This window comes from Falco rusticolus, chromosome 1 (assembly GCF_015220075.1).
Source record: "Falco rusticolus isolate bFalRus1 chromosome 1, bFalRus1.pri, whole genome shotgun sequence".
Lineage (NCBI taxonomy): Eukaryota > Metazoa > Chordata > Aves > Falconiformes > Falconidae > Falco > Falco rusticolus.
The window spans coordinates 97860381-97878712 of NC_051187.1; the positions used below are offsets into that span (position 1 = coordinate 97860381).

At 36.4% G+C, this 18332-nt stretch overlaps 1 long non-coding RNA gene across 1 annotated transcript; it reads right to left on the reverse strand.

The window, feature by feature from the left end:
- Positions 1 to 620: 620 nt before the first annotated feature.
- On the reverse strand, positions 621 to 4003 carry LOC119154312. The gene is made up of 4 exons (XR_005106427.1): positions 3633 to 4003; positions 3337 to 3448; positions 2674 to 2737; positions 621 to 2111 (listed from the first exon to the last, which is right to left on the reverse strand). It is a non-coding gene; the product is annotated as an uncharacterized LOC119154312 (long non-coding RNA).
- Positions 4004 to 18332: the final 14329 nt, after the last annotated feature.

Here is an 18332-nt window from a genome sequence, read left to right on the forward strand (position 1 = left end):
AGGTATATGTAGAGTTAGATAAAGTAAAAATGGTACAGGAGAAGTGGACAGAGCTTTAGAAGACAGATAAAAACATTCTGATTGTTCAGGACAGATAACATAGTGATTCCTTTCAAGGAGCAAATAAAAAGACAAGAACTGTGTTTCAGAGATGATTCTCTGTACTCTGTGGAGTTTGTCATTCAGACCACAGAGCTCTCAGAACCCACTATAGATTCCTTTTGTCTTGCAGCCAAGATCTTTTCCAAAGTATTTGCTATAGTGTATGTCTAGATGTCCTAGCTGAAGGAAATGAAGCTATGTACACACTTAGAGAAAAGACCCAGAGGAACGCATAAAGACCACAGTGTAAACACAAAAGAATATCCTGAATTGCATGACCACTGCTTCCCATCACTCCTAATTTCATTCTACATCCCAAATTTTAAGTTCTGATAAAATTTTAGTTAAGAAACCTGATGGACTATAATGTTAATTTCATTATTTTAATATAATTTTAAATAAATATATTAATGAAATTAAAAGATCCAAATTAACTATTAAAACTGTATAAAATTAATACACATCAATCTCATACAATAAAATTTGTACAATAATAAATTTTTATGACATTTCTTTAATGTAGAACAAGTAATCACATGTTCTCAGTTTCTCACAATGCAAGAGAGAGAATTTTTACAGGGATTGTGTGTTTCTAAAAGATTTACTTCTATGTTTCTAAACCAACAATATCTACATCATCTTCACAATCTGAAAAAAAATATTTTCTTCTCCTTCCTATTTCTTTTAACCAGAAAACTTAGTCCTAGAGGGTGTGAAGCAACGTCTAAGACCTGGACAAAATTGTACAGTGTATAATGTCTGTAAAATAAAGTTGTGAAGGTGAAAATACAGAAAACAAAACCAAAACAAAAAGTACAGTAAAGGAGTACTGAGATGTCCTGGCTATATTAAGAGAAAGTTCATATTTATGGATTGTATTAGAATAATCCAGTTAAATTTTCTTTTTTAATGTGCCATCATTTTGATCAATGAATAGAAAAAAGGTCCCACAGACCTAAAATAGTGTTGAGGAAAAAAGTTATCATGATTTAATGTCAACTAAGCATTTGGCTTTATACACTGTTTTACCCACACACTTTTTTTTTATATACAATATGTTTAAGAACTATCTTGGGTCAAATTCTCACTTTTGATAAATCAGATTTGACATCAGTAATGTTATATGGATTAGGCATTTGGTAAATGACAGAGTTTGGACTTCAAATATTCACTGAAAGCTCAGATTCTCTCAGTTACAGAATGCCTAACCTGAATTAACTTGTGTACCTATTTCTTCTTTCTAATTTGTCACCTGTAAATAACACTCTTCCGAGACCATAGTATTATGCTTACAAAAGTAATACTTTCACAAATATGTCCCATTTTCTTGTTTGTTCCTATTCCTTTAATGCTCCTATCTTCCCCATGGCTTTTATTAAACTATCTTCCTTATAACTTTTCCCAAAAAAGCTCTTATAATCTTCAGTTCTTGTCTTTCCTCAGTCTTCTTTCCAGGTTTCTGCTTCTTCCTTCCAAATTATCTTTTTTCCATTCTCAAGAAAAATGTCATAATAGCACTTTGCCTTCAAATTTATAGCATATCTGTCCTATCAGATTTTTCATGAGCAATTACACTCTTTCCCAAATAACTCAACACTGCATTCAAGCTAGTGCTACCTTCTGCCCATAGATTTAAAGCCTAGACTAGCCTACTAACCTAGTTCTCAGCTGTTTTGCTAAAAACAGCATGCGTAAGCCCCAACAGTAAGCTTTTTCGCCATGTTTTTTTATATTTTAAGGTTATAGCTTAAATTCAAGATTCAGAGGTTTTTGTTAAAAGAGGGTCTTTTTCCATGCCTCAAAGATTTTCATAATCCTTATAGCATAGTGAGAAAGTACATAAAAAAAAGATTTGTGTCTTCTGAAAGGGGAAGCCTCCAGTTTGCAAAAGAAGCAGTCTTCTGGCTAATGGCGGAAGAGTGAGACAAACACATCTACACTGGGCTTGTGAGACTACTTCTTCCTGCTCCATTCTTTGCAGATTAATTCTCCTGCAGCCAGCCTAAATCCTAAAAAAAAAAGCAGGTAAGAGAAATATAGGGTTCTCACAATGAAATTTCATATAGTTAGTATATCTCTGGTACAGCTATATCTATGGCTTATGTAAATCAATTATAAAGTCATTGTGATCCAATTGCATGTAAATAATTTGTACTTTGTTCAGTCAAATTAAAAGCATTACAGTTGTTACTCTTAGATGAAAAATAAGATCTTGGGATGTCATTACATCAGCAATAGGATCAGAGTTACACTCCAAAGCGTAAAGCTGGAGTGGTGTGGGGCAAGAGAAAATCACACAAGTACATCTGCAGATGGAGGTATTCTTCAGAATCAAAGCCCTAGTGTGAGCAGTCATGAATTTTTGTTGTAAAAGCAGTACTCATCAAACTGTGCTTAGTAAATGTCAATTAATGCTTAGAAATGGTGAACCTCAAAACAAAATCTAAATACCTCTATTTCTAACTTCTTTTAAATATGCATATTAGATGTATTTCTGATGGCATAGGAAACTCTTTGATATAACACTCAACTGTCATAAATCTTTATAAACCAATTAGAACATTATCATACCTGAAGATAATAATGGAACTCCTGACATACTGGTCTTCTCAACCTCATAGAAGAACAAGTTTGCCTAGTGTATGGGAAACCCCCCAAAAAAACAAATAGGATTTTAATTACCTGTACAATTACTATTAATCTCTTTTTACTCTAATGACTACAGACTTAATTTTTTTTTTAAGGGGGTATTTTTTCTCCTCTTCATTATTTCCTTTGTTTCTACAATGAAATAAGCAATATAATTAGATACTGGTTAAAGTTGAGATTCACATAGAAATAGGTCAAGCTAAAATATTTGTATTTCAGTTGAAGTTTACAGGGTATAACACAAACCTCTTTTGTGAATAGTTACTTTTAGTCTGAGCATGAGGGTAAAAAGCAAAGAACATGGAAAATATCTATCAGCTAGTTCTACATAAAAAAGACAGTACCTTCACTAAGTATACACTATTACTAACGTGGTACTACTAAAGTAAAATAAAAATTAGAAAACAGGGAATTAAATTACATATTCATTTAATTCTTTGCTTATAGTGTGAAAATAATAAAGGTGTACTGATCTTTAATAGGTAAGAAAATGTTCTGGAACTCTTGCAGCCAGTCTTTTAGGGATTTCACTTTAAAATAGGCTTACATTAGTGTTCAGTATCTTAAACAAAAAACCAAACTCACAATATTTTGTCTTTTTTTAGTCCAACTTGAATCATAGTTCCTGTGGTGGGCTGATCTTGGCAGGCTGCTAAATGCCCATCCAGCTGCTCTCTCAATACCCCTTGTCAATAGGCTGGGGGGAGAAAATAAAATGAAAAATCTGGTGGGTCAAGACAAAGACACGGAGGTCACTTACCAGTTAATGTCACAAGTAAAACAGTCTTGGCTTGGGGAAAATTATTTTAATTTATTCCCAAAGAACATAAAGTAGGATAGCGGGAAACAAAGACAAAATTAAAACAATAACTTTCCCTCACCACACCCCTTCTTCCCAGGCTCAGCTTCACTCCTTCATTCCCAACTTCTTCCTCACCACTCCAACTGGCACAAAGGGGGAAGGGGAATGGGATTCATGCTCTGTCCATAACAGTGCCTGTCTGCTGCTCCAGTGCAGGGTCTCCACCCAACTGCAGTCCCTTCAGGAAATAGTCAGCTGATATAGCATGGAATTCTCCATGGTCTGCAGTGTGGATATCTTGCTCCAGCGTAGTTCTTTCCATAGGCTTCAGGGGAATATCTGCTCCAGTACTGGGAGCACCTCCTCCCTTTCTTTACTTTCTGACTTTTTTGTTCACAGGGCTGTTTCACGTGCTGACTTTCCTCACTCCTCACTGTTCTCTGGTGTTTTATACATGTTTTCCCAGAGGTGCCACCAGCTTGGCTAAGGGGCTTAGCTGTGCCCTGTGGCAGGTCCAATGGAGCTGGCTGGAACCAGCCAGAGCCAGCACCCAGCCTCTCCTCACAGAGGCTGCCCCTGCAGCCCCTCTGCCAGCACCTCACCACCTTCACACAGTGCAGTTCAACATATCAAACAATGCGCATTCCAACAAGATCTGATCCTTTTTCCTGAAATTTGAACACTTTCATTCCTGTCCAGGAAATTATGCTGACACTGCTGTCCTTTCAAAAGCAAAAGAAAGTGAACTCATCAGTTTTAGACAGCCAAGGTTCATTATTAAATAGGTTATTAAGCAAATAAAAGAGGATAACTAGACAAGCAAAAATTCAAAGTGTATTCCCACTTGAACATTTAGCTTTCCAATCAGGCAAGGCTCAACCTTCCTTATCTGATGTATATTTAGCAATGTTTGAATAAAAAAGATCCTGTATTTGGGACAAAGCACGTACTACAGATTCACCATCAGCTCGAAATTCATTTTCATGATAGCACAAATGAGCCCCTGAATTTGAGGGACAGGTGTATTTGCACTGCCCTGGAATCTGATGAAATCATTGTGAAACATTTTATACAGATAAGCAGTTGTTCTTCAGAAGTGTTTTCTAAATCCACCTGAAAATCAAGTAAAAACTTAAAATTAAATACAGAAGAATATAGTTCCTGTAGGATCAGATAAGTTATTTTGTGTTATTTTGTGGTAGAACTAATGTATAATGTAAGAAATAAATATGGAGAAAAATACACACAGTAAGCTTTTAATTTTATGCTGACAATTTCTAACATGAACTACTGATTTCTCAACTTTCACAGTGAGATTAATGACTTTACTTTTACAGAATTATATTATTGCATGATAGGATATAACTTTATAGCATAACATATTGTACAAAACCCAATGGCATATGTGATCCTGCAGTGCTGTGAGAAAAGCTGATAATAGCATCACAAAAGCTTATTTTCTTTCAGTTTTGGCAATTATACATATTGCGTTTTCCCAGCTAGCTAAAGGGGAGAAAGACCCAGAGCTTACAGCACGCAATGCAAAAGGTGAGTACCTCTACTTCAACATGTGGCTAGTGATTTGAGTAATCTGTTCTTAAGTTACAATTATAATTATACCGGATGAGCACAATGTCAATCCAAAGATGGACAGATGGGTTTTAGCTGGCCTGCTTCTAGAGAATAAAGTAGGATAATTGCTAGTGTTATCAAATATTGACCTGATTGAGAGATGCTTTGTTGTTTGTTTTTTTTTTAACATTTGAGAACAGAAATCTACAAAATCTGATAAACTGCATTACCTCCTATTGTTAGTTTCGTAAGTAAAGAACTATGTATTATATATCCACAATGTTAAACAATAGTTACAGCAACTATTACAGGATTTCTTTGGATATGGGAGTTTATTAAATTTCAGGGACACTGATGGACTCAGTATAGGCTTAATATCTTTGAATTATCTCTCGGTGTCCCTGCTGTTAACAGCAATGATCTTCCACAAAGAGTATCATTCTCAATAATCAGACATTTAGTGCAGCTGATGTACAAATTACTTTTTTTATTTTTTAATTTTTTTTTAGAGGGATAGCTTTTATAGCACTTAATCATCAGTTTGCACAAGAATGATGTCAGGTAGTGCGTGGAAGAGTTAACAACAAAATAGCTGTCCCCTAAATAACTATTAAATCAAAAAAGAAAAGAAACCCATGCCTTGTATTCCTATTGAGTCCCAGTATAAAGGAAATGTTAAAATTTCCAGGCCAAAGAGTAAGGAAATATACTGCTAAGGTTAACTCTGTATACGCATTGTAATGTGATGTTTGGTTATGAGATTCTATTCTTTCTAATTTGCTTATCAGACAAATTAGTTATTTTAGTCCTGTCAGCATGCAACTATATTATTTATTGCATTAGAATATCAATCATATTTCTGAATCAAGACTTGATATTTAAGTCTTGTCTTTTCCTTGTCCTTTAATTGATTGCCTATAGGTACATAATGAGATAGCTGAAGTAAATCAATAGTTGAATATTACCAGGGGTAACCAGGGTCCTATGAATTCCCTTGTCAACAGTTTCTGTTACTTATATTGCAGACAGTTTTAATTTTTCTCATCAAATACCATGGGTGATTTGAATTACTGGTTTGTGGTGAAAAAGCATTTTTAAATTTTCTTTCTTAGATATGGGGGCACTGTTTTAGATATGGAAAGACAAAAGGAACTCCAGTGTCAATAGCTATAAAGTAATAAGGTAGATAAAGGTTGTTTCAGTGTCTCCATTATACCAGGTTACATTTGAGGATTTATAGCTCTGAGCAGATAATTCTCCTTGGATTCCTACGTGGCTGGCTGCACATATCTTTGTGCGAGTAAGCTAAACCACAGAGACTTTCACTGTCCATATGAACTAGATTAAGAAACAATACTGACAATCTGAAAACAGGCTGGGAAAAGAAAATGAATCAATGACTCTCTCAAGAGGCCAAGCAGGTTATAATACCAACAACTATGAGCAGCACAAGTTCACTCTGATAGATAGAATACCAGTGAAGAATCATGATGTGATAGTCCCACATACCAAATTAATACCTAAAAGAGACAATGCTATCAGTTATGGAGTAGAATTTACAACATTTAAGAACACTTGGAATTCATACACTCCAACAGATTTTTATTTTTTTTAAAAAAGAAGTTAGAATTATTTTGTGGATGAAAAGAACTTTTTTTTTTTCCTGTGGAATTGACTGAAATTAATCTAAGATGAATAAGAAACTGAATCATTGCAGCTGAATTCAGACTTTAATTTGCTTGCAGAAAATATTAAGGTATAGAAGATAAGAATAAAATAATAATAAACCAGTTCAGTACCTGTGTAACAGTAGTACCTGAACAATTTGTAGAACTTATCTTCCTAAAAATAATATATTATCAATTATATGAGAAGTATCAATTTTAGCCATCAAAATAAATCAATATTAATAGGCACAGAATCATAGACATTAAGACCTCCAAAGATCCTTTCCATTCAACTAGACCAACTGTCTGTTTAAAGCTGTGACTAAAACTTAATTAGTTAAGCCATGGCTTTAACTAGCCAAATCTTGAAAAAACACAAGGAATGCTGACTACATCACCAACATTATCACAGAATGCCTTAAGACAGTCAAATATGATGGGCTTTTTGCTCATCCATGTTAACTGTTCTTGACTACCTCCTTGCCTTTACAATGCTTGCAATTTTTGTAACCAGCATTCTTCATCATCCGATCTGTTCTGCTGTATTTGATTTGTTCCTGTATCTGATACCTTATTTTTGCATTTTGTTAAAAAAAACCATAATAAACAAACAAAAGCCAGGTGAAACTATCAGCTATGTTGTATACTTTTCTGATTATTTTCCTTACAAAAAGAGATACTTACGAAATAGGAATGATTCTCCAGGTTATGTTACTTTTCTTTATTGTGCATATTCCTGCTTAGCCTTGGTGAAACTATATTTTCTATGGACACATTGATATGCCCAGAATTTTGTATCATTATCAGTTTGGAATATTTGTTTCTCATAAAGGGAAACTATTCCTCTATTTTTTTAAGTTTAGCAACCATTTTTCCTTTGCTTACTCATGCCACTATGCTTGGCCAAACCCTCTTATGGCATGCTAAGCAGTGCCTTCATCTACTTAATATTTTACCTTTAAAATAAATGTTAAGTATTGTTTGATACTTTTTACATTTAAAAAGAAATTATGGGTGAATCTGCTAAATGCTCTTAGAATCCTTTTTCTCAAGTGTTACTACAACGGTAGGTTGCTAAATAAAAAATGCATTTATCTTCTGATGAAATAGTATTACAATATGGTATAATAGAAAAATATTCTTAGTTACAAAATTTCTATCTAGAAGAAGAGTAAAAAACACATCATCATGTTTATTAACATATATGGTCTTGCCTAAAACAAATAGCATGGACATAAGCAAAACAAATTCTCTTCTATGAATGTCTTAAATATATATATGTAATATTTTCCAAATTGTCAAAAAATCTTGGAATTCTGCATTTTTCTGAAAAGAACAGAAGATACATAAAAAAAAATAAACCTAGAAATTTCAATTAGTAATGATTCAGCAATGCACAACTTACAAACCAGAGGTCTAAGAAAAGCTTGGCTTATAACTTTGATTACTCTGTTGTTAGAGGTAGATTAATCATAAAGAACCAAGTAGAGCAACAGAACCAAAAGATACTACAGAATATTTTAGTCAGAATACAATGAAATAACAGATAAAACTTAAAATTGTTCTCAACTTTCCTATATAGTTAGGCAATTGTCAAGCACAAAAAGTACAAGGAACAATCAAAGTATAGGAAACACGGACAAACACTATGAAAAGGAAAGCAGTAATAATAACTAGATAAGTAAAGGAAAAGGAATTAATATTGAAAAATCAGTCTCATGATATATCCAATAAAAATCACAAATGAGTGATGTGAAAATGCAAAAGTTTATACTAAAAGGGTTTGGTAGTTGAGGAAGTGCAAATAAATGTTTAAAATACCAACACATGACATGAAGGCAGAAGGATAACAAACAGTGCGGTTTAACCCTGGCTCGCAGCTAAGCACCACACAGCCACTTTCTCACTGTCACACGGCAGGATGGGAGAGAAAATCAGAAGGGTAAATGTGAGAAACCTCATGGATTCAGATAAAGACAGTTTAATACGTAAAGGAAAATCTGGCTGTGCAAACAAAGCAAAAGAAAGAATTCACTCACTATTTCCTATCATCTGGCAGATAGATGTTCAGCCATCCCCAGGAAAGCCGGGCTTAATCACACGTAATGGTTACTTGGGAAGGCAGACACCATAATTCAAAACATCTTTCCCCAGATTTTATTGCTGAGCACGATGTCATGTAGTATGGTATATCCCTTTGGTCAGTTGGTGTCAGCTGTCCCAGCTGTATCCCTTCCCAACATCTTGCCCACCTCCAGCCTGCTTGCTGGTGGGGCAGTGTGAGAAGTAGAAAGGGCCTTGACCCTGTGTAAGCACTTTTCAGCAATAATTAAAACATTGGTGTGTTAGCAACACTGTTTTCATCACAAATCCAAAACAGTACCACACAAGGTATTGCGAGGAAAAATTACTCTATTCCAGCTAAACCCAGTAAAAGTATAAAAATGAAATACACAGAAGCGTACAAAGTGGGAGTAAATACACTGACAACAATTCCAAGTTTATAAAATTACTTTTTTTTTTTTTTTCTGAAGGCTGAGTTGGTGGTAAAAGAGACTATTTTTCAAGAAATTCAAAAACTAAATAGACAAAATTGTGGATATGTAAGACCATGTGAAGATTAATGGATTTACCTGAGTATTACAATTTGGACTTACAAAAATGCAGGAAAAGCATCTAGAAAGCATTAAACACAGTATTTTGTTTTAATAATGAGTGAATGTTTTAGGGTCTTGGTTTGTTTGTTTGGGGGGTTCTACTTACTTTTAGAATTTCCAAATTATTTCTTTGAAAGCAGGCTCTGTAAAAGAGCAGTACTTTGCTTTCTCTGCAACTCCAAGAATTTGAGGTTTCTCTGATGCATATTTTAGGATAAAAAATTGCTGACACACAGATAAAGGCATTAGAATATTAAAATGTAATATATAGTTAACATAAAAATTAAAAAATACAGTAACAAAAATATCTGAGGAATGTTATGAATGTGCCTAGCTGTTACATTAGAGATAAACATTGTAACTGAAAATGAACCAGAAACCTCTGTAATTAGGATCTATCCATTTACAGTTAGCTGCTGATTCTGTACACGCTGTTACTGCTTGAGGGTTGTCATTCATCATGTTATTTTATAGGTAATAATGTCTTCTGTCCTTTTGTATTTGTATGTTAGTTCTATTCATTATTATTGAATATTGGCTTTTGTGTAAACCTAATTTAATTATAGGAGGGGTTTATTCTTTTCTCCTGGTGTCAGATCCTTGGACGTATGTACATCAAAGGACTTGCTTTATTTTCCTCATGACTTGTTGTTAATAAAAGGTAGGCTTTGAGACTTAATTGAATAATAGTTCTACATGTTTTCACACCTCACTTTCTAAAAACAAAGGAAGAAAGCTTTCTTCAGGAACTGATGTGATTCACTGCCAAAGCAGCAGCTAAATACTCAGAAGTCAAGAGGAACACATTTTGGAGTTTGGTATAGGTTCATTGTGTGCCAGACAGATTTAAGGAGTAGGAAAAGAGGACTTCTCCAGTAAGTTTTTCAACCTAGGTAGGAATATTGCTCGGTGTGATTCTACCTAAGATATTATGCCCCTGTTACTCTTCCCACGCATTGCTGTGATAGCCCTTGAAATGTTACCTGCTCTACCTCTCAACTCTTGCTTCTTTATGGTCAAGACCTTGCTCACAGACTGAAACATACTCCATTGAGGAAACACAAGTAACACATTGTAGTTGATTAGTTTCCCATTTAGTATTTACCTGCACAACAATTACAGTAATGTAGTGCTATGTAAACCAGCCCAAACTAGACCTAAACAACCTCTGTTAGCTGCAGGGAGAATCTAATCTCAGATATACATCTTTCAGTACAAACTCATTTATTCTGGATGACATTTAATGCCATTATCAATTAGGTATCCATGCTTGAAATAACTTAGTTACTTCTTGATTGCCAGGAAGTACTGTTGTGACATGTACATCCTTTCTAAAGTGTTGCATATCTAGATTAGTACTAGCAAGACCATCAAGGCACTTTTGGGTATTTAGGATGTACTACATAGTCTTTAAAATTTACAGAACTCATAAGAATATGATCATTGTACCTTGTAAATTATGGACACTCCTAAAAAAGTTGTTTGTAATTTTCACTGATGACATTCTATGACTTCTAAAACAGTGGTCAGAGCCACCAGTTTGCTCGTAGTCTGAGGACATTTTTGTCTGTTCACCTCTAAATAACCATAATATTTCAAATAACTTTCAAATAACTGAGAAAAATATATAATTTTCCAAATTATACGGCAATTTATACTAGAATTAATTATAACTGGAACACTTATAGAACACCTAGTTCTTCCATTACTGTCCTTCAATTCTTTGGCTACATTCTGCACTAACAAAATAGTGATTGGCTGGTTTTTTAGCTGTGATCAAACACAATTACTAAAGAAATACCTTGTGCACACAGTTTCAAGCTCTGACAATGAAGGAAAAAATCATTAGGTCAGATTTTCTTTTTACTGCAGCAAAAAAAGTACATATGTTGAAATTTTTTATCCTAGGGTATAAAAATGAAGTTATTCTGCCATCTCTTTTCTATCTTAATATGGTTAGATGAGCTACCTTAAACAAGAAGCTACTCCTAGTGATAGGGAAAAAAATATTGTATGTCCTTTCCATTTTGTTAGGCAGTACTATTTCTTTTTCCTACTTTATAAGAAAGGATTGTACAAAAAGAAACCATACTTCTTCCAATAGTAAGGCTTCATTCTGTACATATTTTCACCTTGTTTGTGTTGGCTATGTATAAGCAATCTTCATGATGCATTGATGTTTCATTTTACTTATCTTCCCAACGTTTCTGTAAAACAATACTATCTCTGCTATACAAATGCACAGAAAGACAAAGGACAACCTTCACAGGAGACCTGGGGAGCCTAAACAAACATAGAATCAGAATTATTTGGGTTGGATGGGACCTTCGAAGATCATCTAGTCCAGGCCCACTGCCAAAGGCAGGGACGCCTTTCACTAAATCATGTTGCTTAAAGCCCCATCCAACCTGACATTGAACACTTTCAGGGCTGGAGCATCCACAACTTTGGGAAATCTGGTCCAGCATCTCACCACCCTCTCTCACAGTAAAGAATTTGTTTCTTATATTAAATTGATATTTACCCTTTTTCAGTTTAAAACAGTTGCCCTTTTTTCTGTCACTACAGGCCATGATAAAGAGCCTTTCTCAGCCTTTCTTACAAGCTCCCTTCAAGTATCGAAAGGCCGCAGTAAGGTCTCACCAAAGCCTTCTCTCCTCCAGGCTGAATAATCCCAACTCTCTCAGCCTTTGTTCACAGGATAGGTGCTCCAGTCCTGTGGTCACTAGGGCTCAATGATCTGTATTCAGCACTGGTGAGACCACACCTTGAATAGTGTGGTCAGTTTGGGGAATTGGTGTTGTTCAGTCTGAGGATGAGTGTGGGTGAGGGGGCATCCACAACTTCTCTGGGCAGCCTCTTCCAGTGTCTCATCACTCTCTCTCACAGTAAAGAATTTATTCCTAATATCTCTGCTAAATCTGCCCTCTTTCAATTTAAAACAGTTGCCCCTTGTCCTGTCACTACACTCCCTGATAAGAAGCCCTTCCCCATCAACCACACCGCTCAGCTTGGTTTCATCTGCAAACTTGCTGAAGATGCACCCCTTCCCACTGTTTATGTGCCTGACAGAGATGTTAACATTGACAGGCTTGAGAGCTGGTCCCGTGCTAACCTCATGAAGTTAAACAAAGCCAAGTGCAAGGTCCTGCACGTGGGTTGGGGCAATCCCAAGCACGAATACAGGCTGGGCAGAGAGTGGATTGAGAGCAGTCTTGAGGAGAAAATCTGGGAGCTGAAATAGTAAATAAGAAAACGCCTTAACACTAATGTAGCATTAAGAAGCAGGCTGCATTTATTGCAGTGCTGGGTGCACAGAGGATCACTTAACGTGTATGTTGTATGTTTCATTCAAGCGAAATTATATAGTCCACACATATGTTTATGCATTACATTTCTCAGAAAAAAAAATACATATTCATTCAATAAGTGGTACGTAAACCTCCGTTTACTTCCCTTATATGGAGAGTCCAAGTTTGTTTCTTAGTTACCTATACAATGGTCTCCTCAGCTACTGTACAGTCACCTCACTGACCGTAAATTTTAGATGCCTCTTTCCCTCTTGGCATAAAATTACACAACTAAGGTTGGTTAGCAATCTCTCCATAGTTACTATGCTGAAACAAACGATATAGTTGCAAAGTTAAACCACACTATAATACATGGTAAGAGGTAGGTAAGGAGCTCAACATGACCTGACAATGTGCACTTCTAGCCCAGAAAACCAATCATATCCTGGGCTGCATCAAAAGAAGCATGACTGCTTCATTCAGCTCACAGCAGGTTGAGGGAGCAGAATCTCTCCCTCTACTCTGCTCTGGTGAGATCCCACCTAGAGTACTGCTTTCAGGTTTGGGGTCCCCAACATAACAAAGGCATGGACTTGTTGGAGCAATTTCATAGGAGGGCCACAAAGATAATTATAGTGCTGGAGCACCTCTCCGATGGAGACAGGCTGAGACAGTTGGGCCTCTTCAGCCTGGAGAAGAGAAGGCTCCAGGGAGACCTTATACCAGCCTTTCAGTACCTAAAGGGGCTCTACAAGAAAGCTGGAGAGGGCCTTTTTGCAAGGGCATGTAGTGATAGGACAAGGGATAATGGTCTTAAGCTGCAGATGTTAGGAAGAAATTCTTCACTGTGAGGGTGGTGAAGCGCTGGAACAGGTTGCCCAGAGAAGCTGTGGATGCTCCATCTCTGGAAGTGTTCAAGGCCAGATTGGCTGGGGCTTTGAACAACCTGGTCTAGTGCAAGGGGTCCCTGCCTATGGCAGGGGTTTGAACTGGATGACTTTTAAGGCCCCTTCCAACTCAAACCACTGTATCATTCTATGGTTCTGAATAATACTGGTCCCAGTACGGACCCCTGAGGGACACCACTTGTCACTGGTCTCCACTTGGACATCAAGCTGTTGACCGCAACTGCTCAAGTACAACCATTCAGCCAATTCCTTATCCACTGAGTAGTTCATCTGTCAAATCCATGTCTCTCCAGTTTAGAAACAAGGATGTCATATGGGACTGTGTCAAATGTTTTGCACAAGTCCAAGTAGATGATGTCAGTTGCTCCTCACTTATCCATCAATAGTGTAATCCTGCTATAGAAGGCCACCACATTTGTGAGGCCAAATTTGCCCTTAGCAAGACCATGTTTGTCAACAATCACCTCCTTACTTTATATGTGTCTTAGCATAGTTTCCAGGAGGATCTGCTCCAAGATCTTGCCAGGCACAGAGGTGAGACTGACCAGCCCATAGGTCCCCAGGTCTTCCTTTTTTACCTTTTTAAAAATGGGGGTTATTTTTCCTACTTGGCTACTTGCTTGAAGAGTTCCTCCAGCTAGGCATGTTTGCACCCATAACATCCACCTGTCCCTTTGGACCCTAGAAGGACTTCCAGGTCCTGGATTTCCATGCAACTCTGGGTCTGGGCAGCACCTTCATTTCTTCAGAGGTTAGTCTGGGTGTAGGCGTTCACCTAGGGAGGTTTTCTCTCTTCTACCTTGGTTTCAGGCAGAGCTATGCAGTTGTGGCAGGTGGACACTGTTTTGTTACAGCAGGAGGCTGCCTTCATTTAGCTCTCAGAAGAAAACGGCCAAGTTTCCAAAGGTTATTCTAAACTGCCATCCAGGGTGCAACCTTGACTGTGTGCTATGGCAGGCTCACCAGCACTCCAAGGGGCTGCCTTTGTAAGGTGTGGGGTCTGGCTGCAGCTGCTCCTGGCCCTGCCCAAGCCTCACCAGCCTCTTCCAACAGCAGGCAGCTGCTGGTGGCTCTCTCTGTGACTCTGGAGGAGGTTTCCCTAGTTCAGGAATCTGCCCTGTACACTGCCATCCTCCTCTCTGCTATGGAATGTGCCAGCGCTGAGCTGATGGCCTTCACATGTGACTGCTAGTAGCAGTTACACTGAATTTAAATCTCCTGTTTAAGCCTGTAAAATTCTTTAAGTTGTCTTGATACTGCTTATGTAAATTAACTCTCATTGATTTTGATAATATTGTGGTTATAGCTGTTTAGCAGTTGTGAAAGTGATTGACCACATCTGGTCAACACAGCAGTTTAAGAAAGGCTAACACTGTTTGGGCTGGACACTGTGGTAAAGATCACACAAGAGTTTGAAAGGCAGCTTAAAATAATGGTAGTCCTCTAAGTGTTCCTTGTTAGATAATAAAGATTTTATACAGTAACATACATACTGGGTAGGTGATTGTATGCAAAGATATGAAACAATTTGACAACTCTTCTGAAAAAAATAATTAAGCAAATTTTGAAAATGCTTCCCAGGTAATTTCCAAAATAATTTATGTTTCCAAAATAATTTATGAAATAAGTTATTCCTCATGAATATTTATCTTACACATTATTATATTTGAATTTGTTCTTTATTTTAACTATGGATAAATAGACAAAGTTTCAAAAGCAAACCTCAAAATTAACCGATGTTATTTATTCACAGTCTTTTAAATATTTTTTTCTGTGTTAGCTCAGCTCTGTTCCTGAGCACTCATTTGCAAAACACTGGACTCTCTGAAGTGATGGCTTTCTGTTTATACTTATTGCTGTTCCTAATGTTTCTTTTGCGACAATGCATTTATCTCTTCCCTTCACTCTATGTGCAAAATTAGAATATTAATAATAATGTTTCCATATATACACAAATTCTTGGAGGCTGTTTACACTTCTGTTGGTGAAGTACTTTAAGATTTGGAAAAACTCATTTTCTTACTCCAGAAAACATGAAAATTAGTATGATGTATGTAATGCTTTTCTATTTTAGCACTGGAATTATAGAAAAAATATTGAAAAAAAAGAGAAAAAAAAAAAAAAAAGAGTTGCATGCCCTTCATCTTTAGTCAGGAAAGAGAAATAACTGTTGTCTATTTAAACTTTGTTGTACAGGAGTTAATCTCTCACACAATATGAACGACATGAATGTGTTTGGTTTGTGATGATCAAATGTAAATCTTTCAAAATATTTATTTTCCAGAAAATTATTGTAACGTTGGTTGTGCTAATCTGTTTAATTTTAAAATTAATTTATCCAAGAAAATGCTAGTTTTAGCAACAGATTTCATTAATGTCTTCAGTAAATTTGCATCTTATTTTTGATTCATTGAAATAGTGGCCTTTTTCTGCTTCAGAAATGAATCAGGATAAAAGGAAAAATAAAAATTAGGTAAATATTTTGCATATTTTAAAAACTTCTTGTGATTGATTGACCAGCCAGCAACTAAATACCCACAAGCAAACAGAGTTGAGGAGATAATCAAAACAGCAAGGGCAAGAAAAACTCATGCATCAAGGTAAAGACAAATTAAGAAGTGAAGGGAAGAAAAATCAGTAAACCAAGTCGTGGCCAGCCAGTCTCCAAACAATAGCTACCTTTCAAAACTATCCCTGCAGTTTTATTGCTAAGCATGATGTTATATAGCATGGAATGGCATATAATGTTCAATTTGGTCAATTTGGGTCAGCTTTCCTGGCTGTATCCCTTTTCAAATTCTTGCCCATCCCCAGTCTACTTGTTGGGGTGGCAGAGTGTGAAACAGAAAAGGTCTTGATGCTGTGCAAGTGCTGCTCAGCAATAGATAAAACATTGGTGTGTTAGCAATACAGTTTTGGTCTGAAATCTAAAACAGAGCACCATATGAGAGCTTCTGTGACAAAAATTATTTCCATCCCAGCAAGACCCAGTACATTTTTAGAAAGTGTTTTGTCTTGGTAAGTCCTGCCAACAGCAAAAAATGCTTTCTCTAGACTTTCTTTTTCATACAAGTATAGGGATAGGTACATCTACTTCATTTAAAGCTACCTTATGATTTCATATATATGAAATACAGATTTCACTTCCAAAATACTGATTTCAGCATCTCAATCAAAAAGGAATATCAATGTTTAGCAAGTATGTTTGTTGGCAGGGAGGGAGCAGGGAGAAAAAAATAAGAATGATTTTAAGAAAACAATAATGGAGGTAGGATACAAAAGGTTTCAGCCTTGATGACAAACTGCACAGACAGATGTACACTTGGAAGGTAGGAACCAGCAACAGCAGAATTATTCACCATCTTCCTGCAACTTGTTAAGACCTAAAAAGGCCACACTTCAGTCTTCCTAATTCTGCCATTTGCTTGTGTTTGCAGTACCTTGCTGATTTCATTGGTTGGGAAAAGGGGGGAGAAGTAAATATTGATACTATTGTACCAGCGGCTGTAGTGGGTTGTTGTACAAATGTGAATTACACTTAGAAAATCTCAGCCTCACTGCATAATAAAGGTTAAATATTTCTTGAATTTCTTGATTCATACTGGAAGCATACTTGTTTCCAGTATGAATATTCATCAAAAAGATCCTCTTTAAATTTCAAGGACCCAGTATCTACAAGTATAAACTTGATGGTTGTCTGATAGTTATTCTTTGACCACTGCTGACTTCTTCCAGCCACAGATACTGCTATGGTCTGGTAATCCTCTTCACAAATAACCAGAATGAGGCCCAAACAGAACCAGTAATTATCACCTACTCAAACCTGTTTACAATTGTTTAGTCTGTATGCATATAATGAAATTCCCCTCGCATTACATCCACTTGCAGCTCTCCCAGTTCTGCTATGCCACTCCTCAATTTTTGGTCTCAGAGAAAAGTGTGAACACAGCTACTCAGCTTTAAGATTACTGCTCCCTATTGCATGAAAAACAGCAACTAGCTTTGAATATTAATCTACAGGAGGGGAAAAAATGAATGGAGGAAATATAATACTCTAGTTTGCATCTTTTAAACCTCCCTGGTTAAAAAATTTCACTAGGTGCGAAAGAATTATGTTCCACAAAGAGGTTTTGAGGAACATTGTAAAATGTATAAATTCCACAGTTTTCAAATCTGCCTTTCTAAAATGCAGGATACAACCCCTGATCCCCTGGCTAGTGTTTTGAACTCCCTGCTGTGACTGTATGGATTAATTCCACTTCATGTAACAGTACTGCATGATTCTACCTGAACACAATGAGCATACCACTGATGTGGAAAGAGGTATGAAATTTAAGTTAAGATTGATAATTTAGGATGAAAGTTTGCCCTGTAGTTATAGTGCAGTGTATGTGGGTATCCAGCACACCTTGTCATAAACCTCCTCCATGGTCCAGGAACTCCCAGAAAGATTTCTGCATAAATGAAACAATGGACTCATGTGAGATAACAGATTAACTTGAGAGGTGACAGAATGAACTTAAGCTTCACCACAAAGCATTTGACTACCTGTTGCAGGAGTTCTCCAGTTGGACATTTAAGACAGTCCAAATTTCCCAGATCAGTCCCTGATGTACCAATTCGTTGCCACCATTTGTATGCTTAAATAAGAAAAATAAGCTGGTTGGAGAATTTGTCCATCCCAG